Genomic DNA, 13,680 nt, shown 5'->3' with positions numbered 1-13,680 from the left:
AAATTATGACATTCATTCGCAAAAAATTACACTGTACTGAATTTTCGAGATGTTTTTAGTAGAAATACCAGTAATGTAAATCTGCTGCGGGGTTATCGAAAATCACGAAGTTTTTTAAACTTTTTATGTTTTCAACTTTTTAATTTTAAATTTTGTATTCTGTAGAAAAATTATCAGCCCATGAGTGAAAAAAAAAACGAAATTTGTTGTATTTTAACAGGGTTGGGTTCAAAATTCTGCTTTCTAAATTTTGTTTTTAAAAACTCTGCACTCACATAATTTGATGATTATTTGATTACATTATCTACATACTTTGTCAATTTTTATAACATTAAGTTATTTTTTGAATTTTTTTTTTGATAAATCAATAAATTTAAAAATATTGAAAAAAATGTTAAGAAATTTCGAAATCTAATTAAAAATGTAGGTTTATCAAATATAAATTAAATATTTAAAAAAAAAAATGAATAAGAAAATGAATATTTTGTACAACACAACCTAGTGTCTACTTACTTATCAATGGCATTTTGAAAAAAATTAAATAAATATATTTGACAGATAAACATCAAATAGTTTAGAAAGTATTCAAGTTCAATCATATTTTATTTTGTATTTGTATGAAAAAAAAATAAACAGAATAAGCAGATTTTTTTTTTATTTTCAAATATGCTGGCAGAATTTTGAAAAGCAGAATTTAAAAATATACAATTTTGAAAGACACTAGGTATAGAAAAAAAGCAGAATTTTGAAGAAAGGATTTTTTGTGAAAAAAAAAACAGAACTTTGAAAACCAGAATTTTGAAGTAAGAATTCTTATCCGCTCCCATTTTAACATCGATTCGTGTAAAACGTCTAAGAACTTAACTATAAACGTTTAATTTGTCATCAAAACCACAAATAAAATGAATCATTGGATTTGTGGGACCAATTACAGATTTTAATGTCTCTTCGAAAAAAAACACCCTTTCATCAAAATTTTTTGTAGATATGAAAACTATTTATTCTTTCTTTCTATCCCAAATTCAATGTTTTTACCGAATTTCATTAGGGTGAACCATCATTTTTGTTTTCACTCAATAAAACATCCTTTAAACCATGATATTTTTATAGACACTTTATATTCTTGTTTCTAATCTTAAAAGTAACATAATTGCTGAATTTCAATAGGGTACCACTAATTTTACTCTAGTATTACACACTTTTTCAAATATAGGTACATATATTTTCTCTACACCTAAAAAAACACCCTTTCACATGAAAAAAAAAATTATAGTTTTACTTTATTCGTCATTCCCATTAAAGAGAACATATTTAATGAATTTGGTGAGGGTACCTTTCACTACTAACAATTTTTCTTCTATAATGCTTTACAGAAGCAACAATTGCATCTGTTAAGCTTTATAGAACCAAAATTGTTTGTTGGGTTTATCGTTTATACCATTAATTTTATCGGACTTATCGCGGATTTTCCCTATTTACCAAAAAAAAAAAACACCCTTTCAGCAAAAATATTCTTAAAAACTTTTTGTATCCTTTGTCCCTGCTTTATCTTAAACCTTCATTCAGAATTTCATCAGTGTAGCATGTTTTTCACATGGGTTTCATTTATATTTTACCTTACGGTTCAGGTCAAAAAGCAAGCACCCTAGTTTTTAATCGGTAATAACTTTTCTTAGAGCAATCGTATTGATTTTATTTTAATGTCATTGGATTCAGCATCAAAAAATACCTTAAAAACTTGTGTCATATGATGATATTTTGTTTTCTTCACTTAATGTTTGGATGGATTCTTCCATAGATGCACCATTAGAAGTAAAAATCTAATTATTGAATAAAACACGAACATTTTTCGGTTTTTGTAACACCTATCTCTCTTTCACAGAGGTGGAGCAGCTTCTCATCAAGAAAAAGATTCTTCAAGAATTGCCATGCCACGGGCTTGCACACTGACGAAACCAGCAGAAGACGTTATCTTTCTACCATAGCTAAATTTTAAAAATTACCGAGCTATAATTTGTCCAATGGCTGTTCATCTGGGGTGGAATCGGCTATTGTGATTTTTGATCGGTGATAATCACAAAACACCAATTTGTGCTACGAAATCTGATTAATTGATTCTTATGACTATCATCAATCACAAATCACAAAGCTAAACTTTTTTGGCTTTAAAAAAAACCTAGATCTTAAATGTTTATTTTAAATGTTACATATAGCATACTTTAATCATCATACAAAACTACCACCTAACCTACACCAACCAACCCTCTAAAAATAATATTAATATTTTCAATCTATCATAAGATCTTTTTTTAAAACGGTGACACACGCTGCAATATGAAAAATCGTGCTAAAGTTCAAAATTCCAAACGAAAAAAAAAAAAAAAAAAACAAACGATCTACGAGCAGTTTAATATAATGCAAAAAACTAACAAAATGACGCAAACATAATAATAAATATCACACTTCGCGCACACCCCACAATTTCAACCAAACTCAAAAACTACTACTAATTGCCCTCAACTGCTGTGTAATGATAATGAGCAATAATATCTTCATGTGAATTCACCGAATATCACAGAGTTGAATATTATTCTGAGCAAATTTATACAAACGTATAGACACAAAAAAAAATTGCATTTTCATTCCGGATTTCCCCAGACTAACAAAAAAAAAAAAACAAATTTTTAGGAAGTATCAATCACATGAGTATCTACTATCTATCTAGTCAAGTTTTTATAACAAAACCCCATTGTAATGAGCTATTACTTCACCAACAATCTTCAGCACACTTCTCGATCATGAAACAATAAAATAAAAAACAAAACAAAAAACCAAACGAAAGTGATAACATTCAATTCAACTAGAAAAAAATATAAAAGTTTCCCCCCAAGTTCTAGATAAATCACCGGCATAATGTATTTCGCTAAAAGTACCTGATAAATACGACAACTACTATAACCACAACAGCTACAAATTTAAATACAATGTTGTATATAGAAATATAAAAATAGAAGCATTTTATAGCTTTACAATATCAATCCCCGATAAAGTTGGTGGCCGCCAGCGCCGGGATTCACACTACTTCCCCTCTACCACCACACCATACCCCTTTAGAGGCCATCCAGTTATCTCAAGAATTTAATGCAATACACAATTTTTTATTAGACTCGCTAATTAAACAATAAACGTGACAATCGACTGTGAAACACGATCTCGTTTGCATATCATTTTTATGATGTGAATAAACAATTAACGCCGGCCGGCCTGCTGTTGAACTTATCAGCAATTCCCACACTAAGTCTGGTGATGGTTGATTTCAGCATTATTTTTGACGATATTACCTAAAATAGATTTGTTTTTCGACACTTATGCTATTTTTGCTTGGCTGGAGGTGATGTTTACCAAAGATCATTTAACCACGTAGTCCACAACATCAATTATATTCTCCAAACGTGCTCTGACGTCTTAATGTCAAAATTGACTCATCGACAGTCTGATCACGTCACAATATAGATATCTTCCATATGTGACATTTTCCCCCAGTATGTTGTGATTCAATATGGAGCAAGTACCGCCGATACCCATGATGATGATCATCATCATATTGCCAAACCAAGTACGTCAGATATTTTTGTCGGATTCCTCGGAATACTTGTAAACATAATAATTGAACAACTCATTCAATATTCCTAAAATTTTAGGGCGAACTTCCTCTGGCTAACAATTAACCGGAGGGGCTTGTTGCTCACACAATGGGAAATACACAAACGCATGCCATAGCATGAGTGTGCTGTCAAAATTCATCTAGACAGCTCACATTTACAAAAAAAAAAAAAAACGGCACCAGTTGTTACCAGTATATTATAGCGACACGATTCGATAAACTGAAGCTTGCTATACGGCACACGACACATTGTTCGGAGAACTTGAGGTAAATACGTCATCGTCATTGGGGCAGTACTTTTTGCAAAGAGCATTATCATTTCATTTATATTATCATTAAAACTGGTCAGCTGGCTTTGGCTCTGGCGAAATGGGTTTTTAGTGTGCGCGCGCGCAGGCGTTAATAGCGTTAGCTTAGATATTCCTGGAATCAGATAAAAAGTTGATTGGTTTTTTTGGACTACCCATCAGTCAAGTAGAAGTGTGTATTGCCGTTATTTTCGGAGGCAGAGAATATAGATGGTGGAATTTTTGCTATTTACGCCAAATAATGCTAAAGTCTATTTATAAAACGGCACATCACTCGATAGGAATCAATTTCACATGTTATGATAATAATTTATTAATAATTATTGCAATAAAATCAATATATAGTGTGGTCAAATGGTGAGTGTTGTAGTGTAAACAATTGATATTAGAGAGGTGCCAAATTGGAGTGTGTCATAATTGTGTATATGTAATAAATTATCGCTGGTAATTTTGATTGTAGATGCGAAAGATGATTTCAAGCTAATATTTTTATTGTGTTATTGTAAATTCGCAGAAACTTCTTTTATTCACAATTTTTTGTTAATTTAGAAAAAAGAAAAAAATCATTTGAAAAGTTTACATTTTGGACTAGCTATTGTTTGGATTATATAGGATCATAATTCAGAATGTGTCAGATTTTGTTTTTAGACATTTTATGTTCACTAATTCTGCGAAAATAATTGTTGACATCGTTTTAACATAATGAAGCATTTATGTTAAAAAACATTAAAGAATTATTTATAGGTTTGTTTTCTGAACCCATTTTTTTCGATTTTATGAAGAACTTTTAGAAGATTAGTAGGTACACTCGGGCAACCGATTTTGACATATATGTATGTATTAGTTAAGTTTTTTAAGAATGTTCGAATACCTATATTCTAGGTACTCGTATAGACGATGCAGTATGGGAAAAGGCCCGAAACCACAATAGATCAGGGTTTTAAAAAATCATTTTTTTGATGTATTTGCTTTACATTACAAATTAAAGAAAAAACATAAATTGCATTAAAAATAGATGGGTGCTTTTAAAATTTTTTTTTCACATGACCCTAACTTTTATAAACTTTATTTAGTTTAATTTAATTTTGAAGTTTCCTTCAAAACTATCTTTTTTACACACTTATAAACAGACATTGTAGTCTCATATATTTTTCTGTTACATTAATTTTGTTAATTATAATTTATTATGAATTTTGTAATCTAAATTATAAGAAAAATAAAAATTGTTTCTAATAAAAAAAAAACTGACTTCAAAATTTTGGTTTTCAAAATTCTGATTTTTTATAAAAATTCTTTTTTTCAAAATACTAATTTTTTTTTCTATTCTATCTTTCAAAAATCTGCTTTTTGAAATTCTTCCAGTATTTTGAACTATTTGCGCCAAACAAAAAAAAAAAAACAGAATTTTTAAAAGCAGAATTTTGAAAAAAATAATTTTCACCCCGACAGAATTTCGACCCCATCCCAAAAAAATATTTATTCCAAATAAAAAAAAAAAAATCATATAAAAATTATTGTAACTGAAAAATATTTGCATTAAAAAAAAAATCATATTTATTGATGCACAAATAAAAATATGTATGTCGCATTAAAAAATGATATTTCAAATAAAAGCGCTTTGCATTAAAAAAGAGGTTGTCTGTAAAGCCGGTTACGGGCGATGATTTTACGTGATAACGTCGTAAGAAAACAGGTTGTGTGCTTTTAAAATGAGTCAATTGAAGCGTTTATTTATTTCAAACAATCATAATTTACAAGAAAAAGCTAAAAAAAATTACCTTTTGAAGTGAAAACTTCTTTAGTATCGTAGTGATTTGAAACAAGATGAAACGAAAACGCGACACGACTTCAACTTGTTATAACTTTTTTGTTTTAATCGATAGATAAATGAAATTTGTACTATACATAGGTAATTAAATTAATTATAATTGTACAAAATTTCATATTCAAAATTCGGAGATAACGGTAAAAAGATGTTCTTTTCCAACACACGTTATATCTTTTGATCTAGTGCACATACAAATTTGATTTAACTTTAATACGCATGCTGATAACATAACCTTCTACTTGATATATCACACATAACGTTACGTGCTCTACAAGTTACACAATCTTAAATTGAAATTGAATTGAAATTTAAAAAAAAACTCAAAACACCAGTGGAGATCTGTTGGCGATGACCAGCTACCAGTGTAGGAAGAACCGTAATCTCAGTCTGGAAATTCGACATGGTTGACTTTAAAAAATTCTAACTTGTCTTGTAGACATCTTTGAAATAAGATTTATACATTATTATAAAAGGTGAAACAATAAGCTTTCACATGGTATAAAATTTTGTATAGGTTGTCAAACAAAAAAATTGATTTAATAGCATGAGAACATAAAAATAAATGTTTTTTTTTTGCTTTTTGGATGAAATTTCATCGAGTTTAAAAAATTCTAGCTCTTTTTGTAGATGTCTCATAGACTTGATCGATATATACATTTTGAGCTAAGACATATAAAAACATGGATTTGAAGGTGATAGAATAAAAATAGGTAGGAATAAAAATATTTCTTCTTAATAATAAAACCATTTTTAAATTTTTACAATGCGCTAAAAAAACATATAATTTTATGTTCTCACGTTATTGAATCAATTTTTTTTAGACAACCTATACAAAATTTTATATCATGTGAAAGCTTAGAATTTCACCTTTCATATGACGTTTCAATATTATTTCTGCGATGCCTAGAAAAACCACTGGTGGCTGTTCATGATCAACAGATCTCCACAGGTGTTTTGAAGTATTTCGCAAGTTTTTTAATTTAACATTGTGTAGCTTGTAGTGAATGAACAGTAATGTGTGATATACCAAATGAAAGGTAACATCATCAGGATGCTCAATAAAGTTAAATCAAATTTGTATTTGCTTTAGATCAAAAGAACCTGTTGAATAATAAAACTTTATTTTACCGTTATCTCAAAATTGATTGACATTTCGCGCAGATATAGTCCTGTCTATTATATATCTACAATATAAATTTCATTTATTTATCTGTTAAAGAAAAAAAGATAAAAATAAAAAAACGTTTAAAAAAGTTAAACATACTTGGGACAAAACTTGTTTTTCCCGTTATTCGGTCAAAAACCATTTTGAAATACCAATTTTTTGCACATGTGTGCGCACAGTCATAGACTACATGTTCTATAAGCTTGAGATTTTTTGAATGCTACAAAAAATTAAAAAAAATAAAAACTCACCCGAAAATACCCCAAAATAAGTAGGTGTTTTTCAAAAATTCATATTTCGAATGACGTTTTTCAAATTGTCAAAAAAAAAATTCCCCTACCTATAATCACTACTTTGTCACAGGTCTACCTCATGTTTTAGTTTTAGAAAACCATTAATAGCTTGGCTTTGAAATTTTTTAGAATTTTTTCAATACCATTGTCAGTCTTGCAATACATTTATCTATTGATTAAAAAAAAATTCAACTCTTTACATTGTCGCGTTTAGAAAATAGCCTATTGAAAGATGAAATTTTTTAATATCCTTCAAATGCATTTAACTTTAGGTTGTTATCTTTCAAATAAGCTATAGAAGATTTTTGTATCTCTTATAGTTTATTTTTAATTTTGAATTGAAATTTTTGCCGCACTGCAAAAGTGCGAGAGTGGAACGTTAGAAAATGGCGTCACTTTCTTGTGGTGGCTGCCATGGTTCATCGATTTATAAGACGTTATCACGTGAAAAATTTTTGCAAATTAGAAATTTTCTGCATTAAAAAAAAAAAATCAATGTAAAATATGCATGAAATATTTTTTGTTTGGTATTCGTTAAATTTCTTCCCATTTCTTTGACCATTTGTATATAATTGAAATAGCTTATGCTTTGTCAAATAGTCAAAATTGTAAAAAATTCGGTGAATATTAAAAAAAAAGTATTTAATGCACACGATTTGCATTGATATTTTTTTTTTTTGGTTTCAAATAAAATCTCCACAGTTGTGTTTATTCAATGAATTTGACAAGATAATGAATTTCTCCGACGAATGATTTGCAACCCGCCCCAAACATGTACAAAATAATCTGATAAAAATTGAATGATTGTGCTTTCATTCAATTATTTCATTAATTAAAAAAAGTCACAGATTAATATATAATAAATTAAAAATTATATTTCGAATAAATTATCGCCAATATAATTAAATCACATTTTAATCAGACGGCAATATTTCACACAGAGAAACAAAACCAACCATACCGCAAAGTGATTGTGTATTTAAATCCCGCACAGTCATTCTGTTGTGAGAAGCGTTTATTTTATTATTTATAGGTAGTCTCGCGATTTAAATCGAAGATATTTGAAGGTATCCCTGTGTCTTGTCCAATAAATATTTATACAACTTGTATATTTGTGGTCAAATATGAGCTCGAATCTTTTGTTCTAAACCGATCACAAAACCAAAGCCGACACAAGAAAAAGATGAATGAATAAAACCAAAACATTTAACAAGATTCATAAATTTTCGCAAATCTAAATGACCGTGTTTCGTTTGATCGTAAAAATGTTTAGCGCTACACTAAAGATTATGAGATCTAATTTTATGTTTTTTTTTTTTTTTGCTTAATTTTTGGGTTTAATATTTTTTTTTTGTCCATAATAAAATTTCATATCTATGCGGTTGTGGTATGGTAAATCACGGGTAGAATTATTTAACCATTTGTTTGGCTTAATAAGATCTGATTAAGAAGACAAATTATATGACGCTCTAGATTGCTATAACAGAGGGTTGCAGTCAAAAAGTATTGTTGGGATGGATTTTAAGATTTTGCTTTAAGCCCATTTTAGGACTTTTATCTCGCATACTAAAATATTTGAGCATATAAGAATTATAAGAACGCGGTTCCTTTTTACTTTCGATAAAAGGTACTATATTGCAAGTTTAGGATTCTAAAAAAAATCAAATTCAAGATAACAATCAAACATGACATTACGATGATAAAGAATGCTGAAAAAGGTGGTCCCACAATTCCGTCTGTCTGTCTCTATCTCAACCTGCGGTAAAAACTACTAAAACGGCTTGCTTTAAACTTTGTAGGATTTAAGTGAAGGAAAATTAAATTTTGTTTTAGGACCAAAATCAACGACGTTTGGTGTAACGGTTTTTAATTAAAAATATGTCATGTAGGTACTGAGTCATATAAGGTCCTGGATTTCAAATAAGAAAAATGTATTTTTATCCGTTAACGGTACGTTGCATAGAACCGATTAACCGGTTTCAACGAAAATATTTCTACAAAACTTTTTAGGAAATGTCCATAATTTTAAAATTCAGATAAAAATTCCAAAAATATTTTTTGGATTAAAAAAGTTTAAAATTTATATTTTTTAATTCAATTTTTCGAAATCGGATCAATTATTTTTTTTTTCCTAAAAATGATTTTTTCGTAATTTTGAAAAGAAATTTTACCTATATTAAATTTTATGTTAAATCTGTCGTATTCTAAGAACGTGCGACCCTATTGTGATTTGTTTTGTCAAAATTCCAAAATTGAAACAAAAAATGGTTATGTAAATGGAGTAACTAAAGCAAATTACTAGGGAACCCTGCCGAACAGCTCTGATTTTGATGATCTTTTTTTCAAACTTTGGTAATTAAAAATACTTTAAACTATAGGTTAAAAATTGCCGCTGTTGCCGTATTGTTTTTTTAAAATTAAAATTATTTTGTTTTAACAAAACCATTTTTTTTTCTTAAATTTCATAAAAAAAAACGTTATTAAAAATTTTTAAATGACGTTTTTTCAAACTTTTTCGTAGTAAAATAAAAATATGAATTTATTTAAAAAAAAAATGTTTTGGATATACGTAAATATTATCAGATGAATTCCGAAGAGAAAAAGGTAATAGATAATTATTACAGTTTTGAAAAAAAAAAAAAATTAAAAATTACTTCAATTTCATTGGATTTTTTGATAAAAACTGAATTTTTTGCATTTTCCCAAAGACTTTGACAAATAAGAACTTTAAACTTTTGATATTTAACTTTCAACAATAAGGGCTATTAAATGAATAAAAAATAACTTTATATTTAAATGTTGAACTTAAAATAAAAAATATGTTAATTTTTTTTCAAAACTTCTATTAAAAAAAATTCTTCGAAAATGAAATACTTTTTGATTTTTTTCATAAACTGTATTACATATTTACATTTCCTTTTATGATTTCTAATCATATAAATGTGGCCAAAAAAAATTGAAAAATAAATGCATTTTATATTGCGAAAAAGTTTTAAAAAGGACATGTTTGAAATTTTGTCAATAATTTTTTTTTTTTTCAAAAATCTGAGCTTAATTACCATTTATTCAAATACCCTTTCATCAATTTACTTAATTTTAATTTTACAAATATGAATAAATGTCCAGCTTTTTAAAAATGTAAGTTTAAATATCGTAGGTGTTGCCGTTGTGCTCAAATATTTTTTTTTGTGTTTGAAGTCAATTTGTGAGAAAATTGCATTTGTTTAGTTATTTTCCTTTAATTGCCTGGGCAATCTTTTGGCTTTTTTGTTCACAAAAATCTTCAATTAAATTTAAAAAATCAAAACGACAACCGTGGCAATTTTTAATCTAAAGACTTTAAAGTATTTTTAATTACCGACACGTTTGAAAAAAAAGATCATCAAAATCACAGCTGTTAAGCCGAGTTCCATAATATTGCCATTTTTTGAGCTTTAGTTACTCCACTAATGACCTTTAAACTCACATAGTAAAACTTTTGCAGGGGCTCAATTCCGCAAGAGTGAGTTTTTCTGTGAAAGTTTTTCTATGCCTTGTTTTAAAGGCAATTTATAAGTTTTTTCGTGTACACAGAGAAATTCACTCTTGCGGAATAGGGCCCCTGCAAAAGTTTTACTATGTGACTTTAAAGGTCATTAGTGGAGTAACTAAAGCTCAAAAAATGGCAATATTAGGGCACCCGGCTTTGATTTTGATGATCTTTTTTTTCAAACGTCGCTAATTAAAAATTTATTCACAAATAAATGGGTATAATAAAAAAAAAAATAATTGGTGTTACGAGTTACTTTCAATAAAACAAGAAATTTTTCTTGACGAGAAACTATACTTTTTTTTTATAATTTTTCTCAAGTAGGTATACTTTTTTAAACTTAGGTATCTCTCATGTGATTGGCATATGGCAGAAATACCATTGCAGGGAAAAAAAAAAACAAATATTTTAAAAACCAACAAACAGCTTTTTAATTAATGATAACACGAGATATGATTGGAAAAGATTCCTATCATTTCAATTAATTTTGAACGTTTCATCAATTGATATTCTAAATTTTTTTAAAACTTAAATATTTTTCATCATATGTATTATTTAACATTCCAGTTTTTCTTGGAAATTTCTAAATACCACAACGAATCTTAAATAATTTAAGTATTCCCTACTTTTTCCTCTGCGTAAATTGTGTCACATAAGCTTTTATATACACCTTAACCCTTAAGTTTCGTTTCAGCAAACAGCTCTAAATCATTTTAAGTAAGGATTAACCTAATGCGAAATAAAGGATTTTTAAAATGTCAAAAATGTCCTAAACGTACTATGTTATATCACAAACAAAACCCGAAAGTTTTTATATTTTTTTTTTGTTGTCAAATGCATACAAAAAAAAAGAAAACAACACTGAAAATGCCAAAAGATCGAATATTTTTGTGGTTTCATTTGAAGATATGCATCACACCAAATGTCTGCGGGTAGTCGAAGTCGCTAACGTGCGCGCATCATAAGAATTTCCAAATCTTGATTTGAATAATATATAATAAAAAAGGTACAAAATAAATAAAAATACATATAAAAAAATTCGCATACACTGAACCAAATCCTTACGTAAATACAACGAAAAAATTCGTTGAGCCAACGAAAATTTAATTAATTTTCAGCCGGTGAAAAATTTAATTGGCTCAACGAAATGGCTTTCATACGTTAATGAAGAACTTCATCAATTAACGAAAACTTTCGTATTTTAATGAAATTTTTCATAAAAAATTTTGATCGAGAATTAATGAATTTTTACATCACTTTACGAAATTTTTTCATCAATTAACGTAAAATTTAATTAAAACTTTCGTAAACTAACGAAGTTTTTCGTAAATTTTATGAATATTTTAATTAAATTACGAAAAAATATTCGTTAGCTAACGAAACTTTTCGTTGTATTAATTATTTTTTTAGTAGATTATTTTTACATTCTTTTCGTAGAATTACGAATTTTTTCGTTAACCTACGAATTTTTTCATTCATTTTTATTTTTATAAATATTTAATTGGACCTGTTAAATCATTGATTCAATAGTCCAAACCAAAAATTGGCGTTTCGACCCGGTGGAGCTCACTTAAGTCAACTGATGAGTCCGACTTATCGTGAGACACCTTGTCAATACGCAAATATTTTTTATATTCAGCTCAGCTTACATAGATTTTTAAACAAAAACCTAATGTGAACTATATAAAGCAAGATTCAATTTTTAATCATTAAAACAGAAATGCACCCAAGTCTACGTTTTTTTTTTGTAAGGCAACGATTTTTTTCGTTAACTGATGTATTTTTTCATAAGCCAATGTAATATTTCATTAGTATATGAAGAATTTTCATAAGCTTATGAAGATTTTCGTTAGTTAATGTTGAATTTCATAGGTTAATGAATTTTTTCGTTACTTAATTAAAACTTTAATAGAGTAAGGAAAAAATTCTTATTTTTATTCTTTAAAATGAGTATGAAATTTTTCGTTAATTGATGAATCTTTTCATTGAATTGGATTTTTTGGCACTAAAAAGGGAGAAAAAGTGTATGAAACGTTTTCATTAATTGATGAAGGTTTTCATATTATGAAAAATTACATATTTTCGTTGAGCCAACGAAAGTTTCGTTGGGCCAACGAAAATGTAGTGTATGAAACGATTTTCGTAATTTTACGAAATTTATTATTTTCAGTGTACTATACAGAAATGTGCACAAAAAAAAAAAAAGAATCGAAAAACTATGTTAAAAAGACTTTCTTTTTCTAAATAAACCTACCAAACAAAAAAAAAAAAACGAAAAAAGGGTACAAAATGTTGAGGTTTTGTTCATAATAAATGATATGTTTAAACTCAATATACTATGAGTGGGTTGGGTTCAAAATTCTGAAAATCGAGATCCCGAAAATCGAAATCCAGAAAATCCAAAATCCCGAATGGGATCCCGAAAAATTATATATCTAAAATGAAAGACTGGCCCAATTTTGTTCGGAATTTTAGATATTCGGGATTCTGGATTTTCGGGATTTTAAATATTCAGGATTCTGAGTTTTTGAGTTCTGTTTTTTTCCAGATAAGAATTTCAAGAAAAAAAAGGATTTTGAGATTTAAGTCCAGAAATGAGATTTTTTCCAAGAACCATTAAGATTTCCTACTAAAAGAAATATATTGCTGAAAGCTTTTGAAGTAAAATTCCAAAAAAAAGGTATGTTCAAAAAATTCCCACAGTACTGTCAACTCCACTGGCAGTCGAGAGTAGAGTACCTATATATTTGAATATTATGTTGGTCGAACTGCAACAACATCAGAGAGAGGTTTCATTTCCATCCCGCTGAAGAATTCTTCACGCTTTTGACTGTGTGTCTCTTTGGTTTTGTTTCAGATGCTGATTTGTGATTTTGTCATTATTTTTCTTGCA

The sequence above is a fragment of the Episyrphus balteatus genome, chromosome 2 (assembly GCF_945859705.1).
Source record: "Episyrphus balteatus chromosome 2, idEpiBalt1.1, whole genome shotgun sequence".
NCBI lineage: Eukaryota > Metazoa > Arthropoda > Insecta > Diptera > Syrphidae > Episyrphus > Episyrphus balteatus.
This window is presented reverse-complemented; position numbering follows the sequence as displayed.